General features: G+C 38.3%; 1 pseudogene; it reads left to right on the top strand.

Annotated features, from left to right (window-relative positions):
- The first annotated feature begins 335 nt into the window (after positions 1-335).
- LOC148999032 (uncharacterized) overlaps positions 336-16,696 on the top strand; it is a 31,684-nt pseudogene continuing 15,323 nt past the window's right edge.

The following is a 16,696-nucleotide window of genomic DNA, read 5'->3' as shown; positions in this document are numbered from 1 at the left end:
TTCCATGCACGGTTATAGTATTAGTTCCAAGATGACCTACACCACAAGAGGTTGCTATTAAGAATTTTAGACTTCACGGAATCAAAATCACCATGTGCTTCTTCTTACATGCATCACTAACTTCATCAATCAATTTTACTTCATCCAGACTCTGGCAGCACTGTAGCAACATCCTGACTCCCACCATGCATTAAACTTCATTGGCCCAATATAAATAGAAACACGAGTTCTGATTAATTGTATCATCAAAAGCTTGATCAATGAGCTTAACCACTTATTGAGTTGATATTGTATTTCCAATTCAATTACTTACTCTGTTATTCTGGTTCAACTCCATGGCTTGCTTCTCTCAATTTCTGTTGTTAGGGCTTCTCCTTGATCTTGTCACAATACCAAATTTGGTTGTCTCTCTCAACCTCAACCAGGAAGGTCTCTACTGCTACAAGTGAACAGAGCTTTGACGACCCTGACGGAGCATTCTCCAACTGGAACATCGACGGACAGAAGACTCCATGTAAATGGAAGGGCATCCAATGCGACCCTGTCACCGGCTTCGTCACCTCCGTCGACCTCTCCAACACCAACATCGCTGGACCCTTTCCTACTATTATATGTCGCCTTCATAATATTTCTTCTCTCTCCCTCTTCAACAATAGCATAAACTCTTCCCTTCCTGATGGAATCTCTGTATGTCGGAATCTCCAACATCTCAACCTCGCTTTTAACTATTTGGCGGGTGCCCTTCCCTTTTCTCTGTCTGATATCCCGAATCTCCGATACCTTGAGCTCACCGAAAACAACTTCTCCGGCGATATTCGGGTTAGCTTCGGCCGATTTCCACACCTTGAGCATATGGGTTGAAATTGTGGGAGAAAAACCTTAAAAAATAATGAAACAACAGAAACTTCATTTTTTATATTTCTCTCTATATCCTTCATTTACTTTTACCTTTAACCAATCCTAAACAAAATTTTGTTTGTTGTTTATGGACACCCACATTGAGTTTCACATGCATGTTATATAATGTTTAAAAAAATAATAAATTTATATGGTAAGAAATTTTAAGAATCCAAAAAGCAACTTAATGTGCCGAACCACTGACTCAGACGCATATAAATTCATTTTTCTACATATGTTTTCATAGTATTTTTGTTTATTTTCTTAGTGGAAGTTTAATTTTCTCCACTATACTTCACAATAAATGGAGGATCTCTTTCAAAATGCAATAATATTAGGACTGAAATTTTTGAATATAGTGGAGGAAAACACATCTGATCAACTAACAACTAATTTATGACATTATGGAATTGAGGTGTTTGAAATCAATAGTATTATCTTACGCACAAGAGTAGAGTTTATTTGGGCCAAGAGGACCATGTTTGTTTTGAAAACTAAAAGAAATGACTGAACTTTTTTCTATTGTTCTTTGTCGCCTACATTTGCACAATACATATTTCACATTTGCACTATACACATTAGTGCAAATACATTCTGCACAAATGTATAGAATACACATTTTTGCATTTATACAATATACGTTATTGCAAATAACACAGTATACATTTGCACAATATATATTTTCACATGTTCACAATACACATTAAAGCAAATAAATTTCGCACAATATAAATTTACACACAATATACATTTGCACAAATGTGCAAAATATACGTTTTCACAATTGCAGAATACACAATAGTGCAAATATCTTTTCTACAATGTATATTTACACAAATTTGCACAATACACATTTTCACATTTGTAGAATACATATTCCTGTAAATACTCATTGGACAATATACATCTACATTATACTTTTTTTTTTTGTAGAATACACAATTGTACAAATGTGCACAATATATATTAGTGAAAATACAAAGCTGTAGCCCAATGCTACATTTACACATAGCGATGTAAATATGAACGGTACATATTCAACATTTAACATAGCGAGAACAATGTTAAATGTTCTCGCTATGTTAAATGTTAAATATGTACTGTTCATAGAGCTTGATAAATGAGCTTTATTTAACATGAAAACCTTCCCCCCCTATTTATTTAATATGTACTGTTCTCGCTATGTTAAATTTTTTAACATTTAAAAAATATGCCCCTATTTAACACCTTTATTTCAACATATGTACCGTTCATAAAATTTTTAAATATGAACGGTACATATGTACCATAGCGAGAACAAAGGTTACAAGAACAAGAAGAATCCACAGAATAAATATGAACGAATTGATTCCATGCATGGTTGTAGTATTAGTTCCAAGATGACCTACACCACAAGAGGTTGCTATTAAGAATTTTAGACTTCACGGAATCAAAATCACCATGTGCTTCTTCTTACATGCATCACTAACTTCATCAATCAATTTTACTTCATCCTGACTCTAGCAGCACTGTAGCAACATCTTGACTCCCACCATGCATTAAACTTCATTGGCCCGATATAAATAGAAACACGAGTTCTGATTAATTGTATCATCAAAAGCTTGATCAATGAGCTTAACCACTTATTGAGTTGATATTGTATTTCCAATTCAATTACTTACTCTGTTATTCTGGTTCAACTCCATGGCTTGCTTCTCTCACTTTTCTGTTGTTAGGGTTTCTCCTTGATCTTGTCACAATACCAAATTTGGTTGTCTCTCTCAACCTCAACCAGGAAGGTCTCTACTGCTACAAGTGAAACAAAGCTTTGACGACCCCGGACGAGCATTCTCCAACTGGAACATTGACGGACAGGAGACTCCATGTAAATTGAAGGGCATCCAATGCGACTCAGTCACCGGCTCCGTCACCTCCGTCGACCTCTCCAACACCAACATCGCCGGACCCTTTCCTACTATTATATGTCGCCTTCATAATCTTTCTTCTCTCTCCCTCTTCAACAATAGCATAAACTCTTCCCTTCCTGATGGAATCTCCAACATCTCAACCTCGCTTTTAACTATTTGGCGGGTGCCCTTCCCTTTTCTCTGTCTGATATCCCGAATCTCCGACACCTTGAGCTCACCGAAAACAACTTCTTCGGCGATATTCCGGTTAGCTTCGGCCGATTTCCACACATTGAGGTGCTCTCACTCATTGCAAATTGGTTGAATGGAACCGTTCCGTCGTTCCTCGGAAACATTTATACTTTGAAACAACTTAATTTAGCATACAAACCTTTCGCTTGCTTCTTTTTCAGGTATAATTTTGTGAATAATTCTTCACTGGTGTCCTACATCGGCACAGATCTAAAGGTATTTTTTTTTGGTAATATTCTCCTCACCCTTTCACCTACTTCATTTCTTTTTGCATCAATACCTCTGTTTGAGGTTTCTTTTTATGATCAGGAGATGCACGCTAAGTTTACCCAAAAGTGGAAAGGGAAAGGAAAAAAACAAATGCACGGTAAGATTTGAAGGTATAATTCTGTGAATAATTCTTCATTGGTGTCCGACATCGGCCCAGATCTTAAGGTTTTTTTTTTGTTTTTGGGTAATATTCTCCTCACCCTTTCACCTGCATCTTTTCTTTTTGCATCAATACCTCTATTTGAGGTTTCTTTTTACGATCAGGAGATGCACGCTAAGTTTACCCAAAAGTTGAAAGGGAAATAAAAAAAACAAATGCACTGTAAGATAATTCTTCACTGGTGTCTTACATCGGCCCAGATCTAAAGTTTTTTTTTTTTTTAGTAATATTCTTCTCACCCTTTCACTTGCTCCTTTTCTTTTTGCATCAATACCTCTGTTTGATGTTTCTTTTTACGATCAGGAGATGCACACTAAGTTTACCCAAAAGTGGAAAGGGGGAAAAAAAAAAAAAAAAAAATGCACGGTAAGATCTAAAAGTATCATTCTGTGAATATTCACTGGTGTCTTACATCGGCCCAGATCTGAAGTTTTTTTTTTTTTGGTAATATTCTTTTCACCCTTTCACCTGCTCCTTTTCTTTTTGCATCAATACCTTTGTTTGAGGTTTCTTTTTACGATCAGGAGATGCACACTAAGTTTACCCAAAATTGGAAAGGGAAAAAAAAAAAAAACAAATGCACGGTAAAATATGAAGGTATAATTCTGTGAATAATTCTTCACTGATGTCCTACATCGGCCCAAATCTAAAGGTTTTTTTTTTGGTAATATTCTCCTCACCCTTTCACCTGCTCCTTTTCTTTTTGCATCAATACCTCTGTTTAAGGTTTCTTTATACGATCAGGAGATGGATGCTAAGTTTACCCAAAAGTGGAAAGGGAAAGAAAAAAAAAACAAATGCACGGTAAGATTTAAAGGTAGAATTCTGTGAATAATTCATCATTGGTGTCCGACATCGGCCCAGATCTAAAGGTATTTTTTTTTTTTTTTTTTGAATATTCTCTTTACCCTTTCACCTGCTTCTTTTCTTTTTGCATCAATACCTCTGTTTGAGGTTTTTTTTACGATAAGGAGATGCACGCTAATTTACCCAAAAGTGGAAAGGGAAAAGAAAAAAAAACAACAAATGCATAGTAAGATCTGAAGGTATAATTCTGTGAATTGGTGTGATACATTGGCTCAGATCTGAAGGTTTTTGTTTTTTTTGTTTTTTTGGTAATATTGTCCTCACCCTTTCACCTATTTCTTTTCTTTTTTGCATCAATACCTCTGTTTGAGGTTTCTTTTTACGATCAGGAGATGCACGCTAAGTTAGCCAAAAGTGGAAAGGAAAAGGAAAAAAAAACAAATGCACGGTAAGGTTCCTTGTTTTCAAATCTAGCATTTATTTTTATGGTAAATGGCACCTGCTTCATCTTATGCCAAGGGTGCAATTTTGGTCCTTTCGGATAATTGACAGGTGCCTTAATTTGTACCAAGTAAAGGATGCATCAGAGAATCAAAGAACGATTATAGTTGCATTTTCTAGAACAAATTGATCAGGATATTAGCTATCAATTCTCCTTATACACTTGGCATCCATGGGTGGAGCTTGTACTCACACCTTTGATTCGTTTTCTTATTTTGTTTTCCAAAATACCGACATAGAGATCGAATCATCTGTCCGAGAGAGAGAACCAAACAAAACATTTGGAAATTGACATGGGAGGGATCTCAACCCAGCAAGTTTATTTCTAATATGTGCCAGGTGTGTCAAAATTTATTGCGGTCTTAATAATGGTTGAAAGCATGATGGAGACCGGAGAACAATCTTGTGATCTAAAACCTCTATTTAAGTCTTAAGATGCATGGATGGAATACCTATGTCCAAAATATGCATTTTTAGAATTTTCTTGTTTCGGCATTTTTGTATAAGGGAAGCAGCGACATGTAAATGCTTCCACGGGTGATGCTTAGATTCACTCTGTTGCGACACGTGTTGAGAACTGGTGGATGATATTACGTTTCAGGTGGGACCCTTTTGATCGGCCTTGTTTCCCGTGCCCAGATTCAGTTGCTCTATATTATTGTATGGTTTTCATAATGAAGTCTTTGTCTTTTTATTTTCACTTTCCATTTTCTTTTTGCCTTTTTGCCTTTTGGCATGAGGGACGTGGTCCTCCTCCTGCCCATTCGATTGTGTTCTTTCTTTTCTTTCTTGACTTCTTTAAAAAAAAACAAAATAGGAAAAATAAGGCTTCAAAAATTTGTTACCCACGTGGGTCACCGACTTAGACTCGTGATGATACCTATTTCACTTGTGTAGAAACTTCTTTGGCCTTGCTAGAAAAGTAAATATGATAAATATATGCATGCATTATTACATATTTTCCTTTCATCGCTAAGGCAATAATGCATTTTTCTTTGGGTAATCAAGCATTTCATTGAAAAAAGAGATGCTAGAGAGTGACCCAGCATAAACTCTAAAACCCATTCACTAGAACATAGTTATTTTTTTGCATTCTTAAGTGAAATGCCCTTTCTTGTCGGGACATCTGCTATTAAATTAGTTTTTTTAAGCATGTAAGAAATCTTAAATTTTAAAAAATTCCCCGCCGAGATGAGGATATCTTCAATCAACGGCTTCATCTAAGCGGGGAAAACTTTGTTGTGGCTTTGCACTGACTCATCCAATTGCTAATTGGGAGCTTGTTGGAATGGACCATGCCAGCAATTGCTTTCCTCCCAATATTTAACAATAAAGACAAGCCCACCCGTTCATGGTTTTTTTTGACCTTTTTAAACGGCATCCACATTGATTTTGAATAAAAGGCTGAGTTGGAGTAACCCATCTGTTGCTCCTTGTTGCCAATATTCCTCATGAGTTTTTGAGGCTTTTGAAATTATCTCATATGCTGTTGATCTTCTTTTCCCTTTAACCCAATTATTTCTAGCATTCCAATTTGTCTAAACAATTAAGGAAGTGAGGTTATATGATTTTTCACTTTCAGCTTTTACTTTCTTACAATTCTCAACCCACTCGGCCATGCTATTAATTAGCCAAACTTGTTGTGCTCAGGCAATAATGCTTGCAACAACAGGTTTCATTTGGGAAGTTTAATAGCTTTTCGTGTTTTGATGCCTTGTGAAGTATGTACATGTAGAGGATTAGCCAAGCACTTATTGGCACAATTTTACTTGAAAATAATCTGAAATAGATTTTAATTGGTAGTGAGATTCTCTTGTCACTACGAATCTAGAGTGTATCTCTAAATTTATTTATTTTTTCTTAAAGAAGTAATTTATTTTGATTGGAATTCGAATTAAAATATAATTTTTTTTTGAAAAAAATCATTAAAGTACAAAATAAGAGAATTTTATACTTCATCACATTCGAAGCTTTCTCAAGGATCTAAGACCACAAATCTATAGAGATTAAATATTGGTTTTGTTATGATTTCATTTGAAATCCTTCTCTCCTTTGTATGCTTGTATGGTTTTTTTTTGGTAACCGTATGCTTGTATAATTGGAAGTAAGAAGCTCATTTACCCCAGACATTCACAAAATACAGTCCACGTCTTCGACAATTTTTTTTTTTTTTTTTTTTTTTTGGATGAGGTTCATCCGGGCCAGCTTACGCGCACCACGATTACATCCTCGAGGGAGATTTTATATATATATAATTAATGCCGCTGAACGGGTCCGAACCCAAGACCTCCCCTAGGGAAGTTGGGTCTTCGACAAATTTTTGAGACCATAGAGTTGAGAATAGTCTTTGAAATATCTAATTAAGTGGAAGAAATTAAAGGTCTTCCATCATCCAACAGTTTTCTTTTTTTTAGTGACATTAGTGGTAGCATGGATCAATATCATTTTTCCCAATAAAATATCAGATCGTATGTTGATGTGCTTCTAACACGCAATAGTGGTAGCTTCCTACCTTCCTACGTAGAAGTAATAAGATCAAAGAAATCTTGAGTTCCTACTTCGTCCCTCAACGCCTTTTACCTTCCCTCCCCTCCTTCCTTTTCGACCCCGATTTAGATAGTATTTTGGTCATTTGAACACAAATTTGATGCCTATCCTAATTTGATGCTAATATGTGGTAAATTTGAATTATTTCATATATATTTTTCCATTTTAATTCTCCTTCCTAATCACATTTAACATGTTACCTTCTGAGGCCTAAATCATTCAGACATAATTGGAATGATTTTCCATTCACTTTGAAGATTCTATTACAAAATCCCTCCATAATTTAAATTGTTTTTATAAATTATTTCATGTATATATGCTTCCCTAATCACATTTAGCATGTTGACTTTTGAGGATTAAATCACTAGAATATAATTAGTAAGATTGCTCATTAATCTTGAAGATTTTGCTATAAAATATATTTATAATTTGAATTATTTTTAAAAATGATTTTATGTAGATTCTCCATCTAATTACATTTAGCACATTACCTTTCAAGTCTTGAATCATTGGGATAAAATTGGTAAGATTGTCCATTGATTCAAAAGATTTTGTTGTAAAATCGTGAGATAAATTGCCAAAAAAGTGCAAGAAATAACTTAAAAATCGCAAAAAAAAAACAAAAAAAAAGAGGAAAAGGAAAAAAAACGATATTTTTCGATATATCGCGAGAAATGGCGCCATATCGAATTTCGGTACTGGGTTCGTTTTGCCAGGTATCGAAATCACCGAATTTGACAATTTTTCTTTCCTTGCATTCAATCAACTCGACTTCAATAGCTAAAAAGCTTAAAACCCCAAACTCATCAAAATCCCAGACCCATGAGATGAAAGTGTTAAAAATGATGAGGAAGGTGTGGTGGAACAATTATTTTTAATACGGAAATGATCATATTGGTTCATAAGCGCGTCAATTGTAAAGCGTTTTGAGTGCCATAGCTGGTGGCACTTAAATGAATGCTAATTTAATTTACTGTTCTTACTTTTTAGTGTTTCCCTCTTCATCAAATTATAGCAATTATTTTCTAATTTGACTATCATCACCAAATCATATAGTCATATATGTTGTGTTGTCTTAGTCCCACATCTAGTAGAAGTGAGAGTTTGTTAAGAGTTTTAGTCCCAGTTCGAGTCAATGTGCGAGAAGGTATGATGGGGAGAAGCTATAAAAGGATGCCTCCCCCTCTATATGTAATTCATCCCAAAATCTTCCATCTTGTATAATTCTTTAAATATAGTGGAGTTTTCTCTCTTGTCCATATATTCTTGTGTTCTTTTTTTTTTCTTATTTGCTGATTGTTCTATTCGGTGGGTTTTTCTTAACCCGACAGTGGTATCAGAGCAATGTTTTTTTTCATCCTACGGAGGTGATGCTGAAATTTTTTGAAGTCATTATTCACGTGTTTGTTTTCTTTTCGGGTATACTGGAAAGGTATATTGGGTGATCAAGTGAATGTCTAGGAAAATTTTGTCTAAGGAGTTTGGTATTTAAGCGGACCGATTGTGTCCCTCCAGTCTTTCCTGGAAATTTTCCTTATGTACTTTGGTTCAACAATATACTAGTTGGAAGTAACCTGAGGAGATACTTTTCACGTGAAATAGTGGGAGTTATTCTGTAGTCAAAAACAGTTCGTGATAGAAGCAATGGCAGCAACGATCCACATCGACAAGTTTGACGGCACGAAATTCTTATTATGGAAAATGAAGATGAAGGCATTATTGATAAAAGATAAATCCTGTAAGCCATCAGTGTTCGGCCGGCGGAGATCATAGATAACGAAAAGTGTAACAGAATAGATGCAATGGCCCTTTCCAATTGCATCTTGCATTATCTTGTGATATTTTAGCAGGCGTAAAAGAGAAGAAAACTGCAAAGGAGGTTTTGGATCACCTCATCAAATTGTATGAAGTCAAATCATTTCACAACAAAATCTTCTTGAAGAGAAAGTTGTATACCTTACGAATGGCAGAATCTACATCAGTTATAGAGCACTTACATACTCTGATTTCATTTTGTTTTCAAATTTCAACGTTGGGACATAATGTTTCACCACAGGGACGTGCTGAAATTCTATTCCAAAGTCTTCCAGATTCATATGACCCAGTCATCATCAATTTAACCAGTAATATCCTCTCTGATTATCTGGTATTTGATGATGTCGCTGCTACAATTCTTGAAGAAGAAAGTAGACGAAAAGGCAAGGAAGATAGACAGGCAAGCTCACAACAAGCAGAAGCTCTGTTTATGACTCGAGGAAGGTCAACGGAATGTGATTCCAGTGGGAGTCACAATCAAGGGAGGTCAAAATCCAGGGGTAAGAAGAATTTCAAGTGCTATAATTGTGGCAGAAGGGGACACTTAAAAAATGAGTGTCGATTAAAAAAGGGTGTAGATAAGGCAGAAACATCTCAAGGGTACATTGCTGAAGGAGATATTCTTTACAGCGAAGCAGCAGCGGTATCCAAGGATAGATTGGAACTCACTGATGCTTGGATCTTGGATTCGGGAGCAATATGGCACATGACCTCCCGCAGAGATTGGTTTCACACTTATGAACCTATTGTCTGTGTACATGGGAAATGATCATGCCTTGGAGATTGCTGGAATTGGCACTATCAAGTTGAAGATATATGATGGTATGATACGCACTATTCAAAATGTGCGGCATGTGAAGGGTCTAAAGAAGAATCTATTGTCTTTGGGACATTTAGCACATTACCTTTCGAGTCTTGAATCATTGGGATAAAATTGGTAAGATTGTCCATTGATTATAAAGATTTTGTTGTAGAATCGTGAGAAAATCGCCTAAAAACTGCAAGAAATAACTTAAAAATCGCAAAAAAAAAAAAAAAAAAATTCGATATTTTTCGATATATCGCGAGAAATGGCGCCGTATCGAATTCGGTACTGGGTTCGTTTTGCCAGGCATCGAAATCACCAAATTTGACAATTTTTCTTTCTTTGCATTCAATCAACTCGACTTCAACAGCTAAAAAGCTTAAAACCCCAAACTCATCAAAATCCCAGACCCATGAGATGAAAGTGTTACAAATGATGAGGTGTCGTGGAACAATGATTTTTAATACGGAAATGATCCTATTGGTTCATAAGCGCGTCAATTGTAAAGCGTTTTGAGTGCCATAGCTGGTGGCACTTAAATGAATGCTGATTTAATTTACTGTTCTTACTTTTTAGTGTTTCCCTCTTCATCAAATCATAACAATTATTTTCTAATTTGATTGTCATCACCGAATCATATAGTCATACATGTTGTATAGTCTTAGTCCCACATCTAGTAGAAGTGAGAGTTTGTTAAGAGTTTTAGTCCCAGTTCGAGTCGATGTGGGAGAAGGTAGGATGGGGAGAGGCTATAAAAGGATGCCTCCCCCTCCATATGTAATTCATCCCAAAATCTTCCATCTTGTATAATTCTTTAAATATAGTGGAGTTTTCTCTCTTGTCCATATATTCTTATGTTCTTTTTTTTCTCTTATTTGCTGATTGTTCTATTCGGTGGGTTTTTCATAACCCGACGTTAGTATCAGAGCAATGTTTTGTTTTCATCCTATGGAGGTGATTCAGAAATTTTTTGAAGTCATTATTCACGTGTTTGTTTTCTTTTCGGGTATCCTGGAAAGGTATATTGGGTGATCAAGTGCATGTCTAGGAAAATTTTGTCTAAGGATTTTGGTATTTAAACGGACCGGTTGTGTCCCTCCAATCTTTCCTGGAAATTTTCCTGGTGTACTTTGGTTCAACAATATACTAGTTGGAAGTAACCTGAGGAGATACTTTTCACATGAAATAGTGGGAGTTATTCAGTAGTCAAAAACAGTTCGTGATAGAAGCAATGACAGCAAGGATCGACATCGGCATGTTTGACGGCACAAAATTCTCATTATAGAAAATGAAGATGAATGCATTATTGATAACAGATAACTGTCTGGAAGCCATCAGTGTTCGGCCGGCGGAGAACACAGATAACGAAAAGTGTAACAGAATAGATGCAATGGTCCTATCCAATTTGCATTTGGCATTATCTGATGATATTTTAGCTGGCGTAGAAGAGAAGAAAACTGTTAAGGAGGTTTGGGATCACCTCATCAAATTTTATGAAGCAAAATCACTTCACAACAAAATCTTTTTGAAAAGAAAGTTGTATACCTTACGAAAGGCAGAATCTACATCAGTTACAGAGCACTTACATACTCTGATTTCATTTTGTTCTCAACTTTCAACGTTGAGACATAATATTTTACCACAGGAACGTGCTGAAATTCTATTCCAAAGTCTTCCAGATTCATATGACCTAATCATCATCAATTTAACCAGTAATATCCTCTCTGATTATCTGGTATTTGATAATGTCGCTGTTACAATTCTTGAAGAAGAAAGTAGACGAAAAGGCAAGGAAGATAGACAGGCAAGCTCACAACAAGCAGAAGCTCTGTCTATGACTCGAGGAAGGTCAACGGAATGAGATTCCAGTCGGAGTCACAATCAAGGGAAGTCAAAATCTAGGGGTAAGAAGAATTTCAAGTGCTATAATTGTGGCAGAAGGGGACACTTAAAAAATGAGTGTCGATTCAAAAAGGGTGTAGATAAGGCAGAAACATCTTAAGGGTGCATTGCTGAAGGAGATATTCTTTACAGCGAAGCAGCAACGGTATCCAAGGATAGATTGGAACTCACTGATGCTTGGATCTTGGATTCGGGAGCAACATGGCACATGACCTCTCGCAAAGATTGGTTTCACACTTATGAACCTATCGTCTGTGTACATGGGAAATGATCATGCCTTGGAGATTGCTGGAGTTGGCACTATCAAGTTGAAGATTGATACGGAGAAATTATGATCAGACCAGGTTCATACCTGGTCCGACCCTCGACCCCGGTCGAGACGGAGGGAACCGACTCGCTCCCGAGCGAACCAGATCCAGAAGATGGCTTGCTGAAGACGAAAGCTTATTCTGCTACAAGCGTGCCCTAATCCTACTTATGGATTAGGGTAATTACCCTAATGATGGCAGACTCGAATTGACGGCTGCGGATAATCATTATCGAAGGGATAATTATCACATAACCTAAAGGTTATCTCAGGAGTCCTCTACTAGTCCAAACTAGTATAAGTCTATTTCTCAACGGATCTAACCATTGAGATCCAACGACTACCCGAAGAAGGCTCAAGTGCATCCAACGAAGGAGATTCGAAGGTACACTCTATATAAACCTCACTACCATACGAGGTGAGGAGGATCGAAAAACACACTATTTGAGACTCAGGTTCAGATACATTTTGATAGACTTAAACTATCAGCGTTCTGCTATCTAGATCACCTTTCCCAGTTCTTCATTCTTTAGCTCTGTGCTTCTAGCAGAGCCGTTTGTGATTAAGTTCATCAACCGACTTAGCCTTCGGAGGTGGACTCCCAACCCCAGCGGTCGGGCCACATCTGACGCTTTCGTTTTGCAGGTCATCACGAGGAGATCTAAGGGCTGAGCAGATTTTGGATGCATCATTTGGCGCCGTCTGTGGGAAACGACTTGAAAAGCCATGGTGACTAGATCAGCAGCTGCGGCAGCCGCAGCAGCTGCTGCACAATGCAATTCCGGTGTTCAGATCCCTGGAGCGAATAATCCAGATATTCCCCAGGGAAGCCAAAATCCTATCGAGGTAGATGAAGGTCAGGGAGGACGTAATCCTCCTGATACACTCCAGGATCAATTGGATCAGGTAAAGATTCAACTCTTGGAGGTGAGCCAAGCACTCCGCATGCTCACCAGACGGGTGGTTTTACCACAAGAACCTGATCAACGCGATTCAGGGAGACGTGCATTGCCACATGATCAGAGATTGGCTGAAGACCGGAATATCGGTCAGAATTTTCGGGAAGGAGACCGAGGACTTAGGAGGATTGATGATCAACCTAGGCGAGACGATCGGTTCGACAGACCGCAAGAGAGTACAACTGATTCAAATACAAGGTTAGATACAGGGGTAAGAACTCACTCACCCACTGTCAGAAGAACCGTTTGTGATGATCGAGCAGTTCGCGACGAGCAGAATGCTCGGGAAGGACGGGCTGTTCGTGATGATCGAGTAGCACGGGATGATCGTGTTAATCGAGGTCGTGATCATATTGCTGAAGATCACCCGACCCAGATTGGTCAGGAATTGGACAACATCAATGAGAAATTAGGGCAGTTGGCTAAGGGAAGAATAACTAAGGATATTTACTCAGTCATTCGGAAGACTCCCTTTGCCGAGCCAATTGTGGGATATCAGTTTCCCCATAACTTCCGTTTGCCAACCTTTTCTACATTCGATAGCTCCGGAGATCCAACAGCTCACATCGGCTATTACCAACAGACCATGGCAGTTTTAGGTAATTCTGATGAAATTTTATGCAGGGTTTTTGGTTCATCTCTAACTGGAGCAGCACAAAAGTGGTTTTCAAACCTCCCTTATGGGAGGATTGTAAACTTTGATGAATTGGCGCGCAAGTTCATAGGGCGATTCCAGAGTGAAATACAGGTTAAGAAAACGGAAGAAACCTTGTTTACTGTCAAACAAGGAAAGAACGAATCAATCAGAGAGTTTCTGAAAAGATTCAACAAAGTAACAATGGAGATAGAAAATTTGGATGAGCAAGTAGCCAAAACTGCTCTATTCACGGGACTCACTAATCGGAAACTCCTGGAGTTATTACTACAGGATATGCCTGCGACTTATGCTGAGTTGGTACGAGAGATGCCGAAGCGAGGCTGAAGTTATGGAGATTCTAGACGCGCGCCAAGGAGATAATAAAGTCTCCAATAAGGAACAGAAGGCTCCTGAGCAGAAGCAGAAGCCAAAGAAGAATATCCGTGATCGGGTTGGAAAATCTCAGGCTTGGCGCCAAAGGTCTCCCGATAAAAGTGAGTACACTCCATTGAATGCTCCTCGGGCTGATATTTTAAATATCCTCAAAAGAAAAAATATTTTGAAGTGGCCGCCTAAAATTCTTTTGAAACCCGGAGAGTAGCAGGATCGAGAGAAGTATTGCCGATTCCACAAGGACTATGGTCATTATACTAATGACTGTCGTCATTTGAAAGCTAATATTGAGAGATTAATATCTCAGGGACATCTGTCCAGTGTTGTTAGCAGAAGGAGGGAGGAGCCACGTGAGCCACGTACGGCTGCTCCTAAAAGGGATCGTTCGGTTAGTTCGGAACGATCAAGGGAGGCCCCGAAGTCTAAGAAGGGCAAGGAGGTGATTGAAGCTACTCGGTCACCGATCCTTACCATCTTCGGGGGACCAGAGCCCGAGTCACTCCGAAGTCTGAAAACAAAATCCAAATTTGTTGGAACCGGAGAGACGCTGAAGCGAAAGAAGCTGAATGGTGAAGATTCTATCCCCTTTAGCGAGGAGGACGAAAGAGATGTTTGTTTACCTCATGATGATGCCATAGTCATCAAGGTAGAGATTGCACGTTGGGAAGTGCATAGAGTTTTGATTGATACAGGGTCTGCAACTGACCTAATTTCTTACGAAGTGTATCAAAAACTGAAGGTGGATCAGGACTTGATGAAACCTTCATCCACACATCTATATGGTTTTGCAGGGTCATCAGCAGTGGCGGAAGGATCGGTCTAGTTGGACTTATCTATTGGAAGTTTTCCTAAGGAAACAACCGTCTGAATCAATTTTTTGGTGGTTCGGGAACTGCCAGCTTATAATATGATCCTCGGGCGACCATCTTTATCCAAACTAGGTGCTATTGTTTCGACAAAACACCTGAAGATAAAATTCCCGACTGATATGGGAATTGGTCAAGTCTCCTCTGACCAGAAGATCTCTCGGCAATGTTACGTTGCCTATTTAAAAGACAAGGAGGGCCCGAGGAAGGTAACTGCTCTACCTATAGAAGTTCGAGACGATCGGGAAGAGGCAGAGATGCAAAGACCCGAACCAGTGGAGAAGCTGGAACAAATCCAGTTGTGTACCGAGGATAAGAAAAAGATTACTTATATTGGGTCTGAACAGCTGGAGGAATTTAAAGATGAGTTGAAGTCATTTCTTCAACAGAATAAAGACGTATTTGCATGGTCTGCTGAGGACATGCCAAGAATCGATCGGCTGTTGCAGAGCATAGACTCTGGATAGATCCTAAGGTGAAACCAGTGATACAGAAAAGGAGAAATTCCTCCATTGAAAAATACGAAGCTGTTCGTAGCGAAGTTGAAAAACTCAAGAATTCTGGTTTCATAGAACCAATTGAATGCCCAACTTGGTTAGCCAACGTGGTAATGGTAAAAAAGGCGAATGGGAAGTGGAGGATGTGTACAGACTACACAGATCTTAACAAGGCTTGCCCTAAAGATTGCTATCCGTTGCCTAGGATTGACCTCTTGATAGATGCGATTGCAGGATATGAAACTTTAAGTTTCATGGATGCCTACTCAGGGTATAATCAGATCCTTATGAATAAGGAGGATGAGAAGTTTACGGCTTTCATGACTGATCGTGAAAGCTATTATTATAAGGTCATGCCTTTTGGCCTGAAGAACGCAGGAGCAACATATCAGAGGGCCGTCAACAAGATTTTCAAAGAGCTGATAGGAAAGAATGTTGAAGCTTATGTTGATGACATGCTAGTGAAAAGCTTTACAAAAGAAAATCACATTGCAGATTTGACTGAGGTATTCTCGGTACTGCGAAAGTATCAAATGAAGCTAAACCCGAGAAAAGTGCGCCTTTGGAGTCTCCTCGTGGCAAATTTTTGGGCTTCATGGTATCACAGAGGGGAATTGAGGCTAATCCTGCCAAAATACAAGCTCTGATTGATATGGAGGCTCCCAAAACTGTTCGTGATGTGTAGTGTTTAACAGGGAGAGTTGCTGCTTTGAATCGATTCATCTCCAAGTCTGGAGAAAAGTGTTTGCCTTTCTTCAAGGCACTTAAAGACTTGAAGGGCAGCAAGGAAGCAAAATGGACTGAAGAGTGCCAGAAAGCTTTCGAGGAGTTAAAAGAAGCACTTGGACAACCACCGATCTTGTCTAGACCGGAGAAGGGGGAAATATTGCAGCTATATCTAGCGACATCCCTTTCAACGGTCAGTGCGGTACATGTTCGTGAAAAAGATAAAAAACAGAGGCCGATTTACTATGTAAGCCACGTGCTGCTAGATGCGGAGACAAGATATTCGCAGATTGAGAAGCAGGCTCTGGCTCTCATGATGGCCGCTAGGAAACTAAGGCCATATTTTCAGGCTCATCCAATTGAGGTATTTACAACTTTTCCTCTTAGTAAAGTTCTTAATAAACCTGATTTGTCTGGAAGGATGGTATCCTGGTCAATTGAACTTAGTGAGTTCCAATTGAACTTTAAG

This window comes from Hakea prostrata, unplaced genomic scaffold (genome assembly GCF_041222555.1).
Source record: "Hakea prostrata isolate BN-2017 unplaced genomic scaffold, UWA_Hpros_2 contig_63, whole genome shotgun sequence".
In the NCBI taxonomy this organism is placed as follows: Eukaryota; Viridiplantae; Streptophyta; class Magnoliopsida; order Proteales; family Proteaceae; genus Hakea; species Hakea prostrata.
This window is presented reverse-complemented; position numbering and strand designations above follow the sequence as displayed.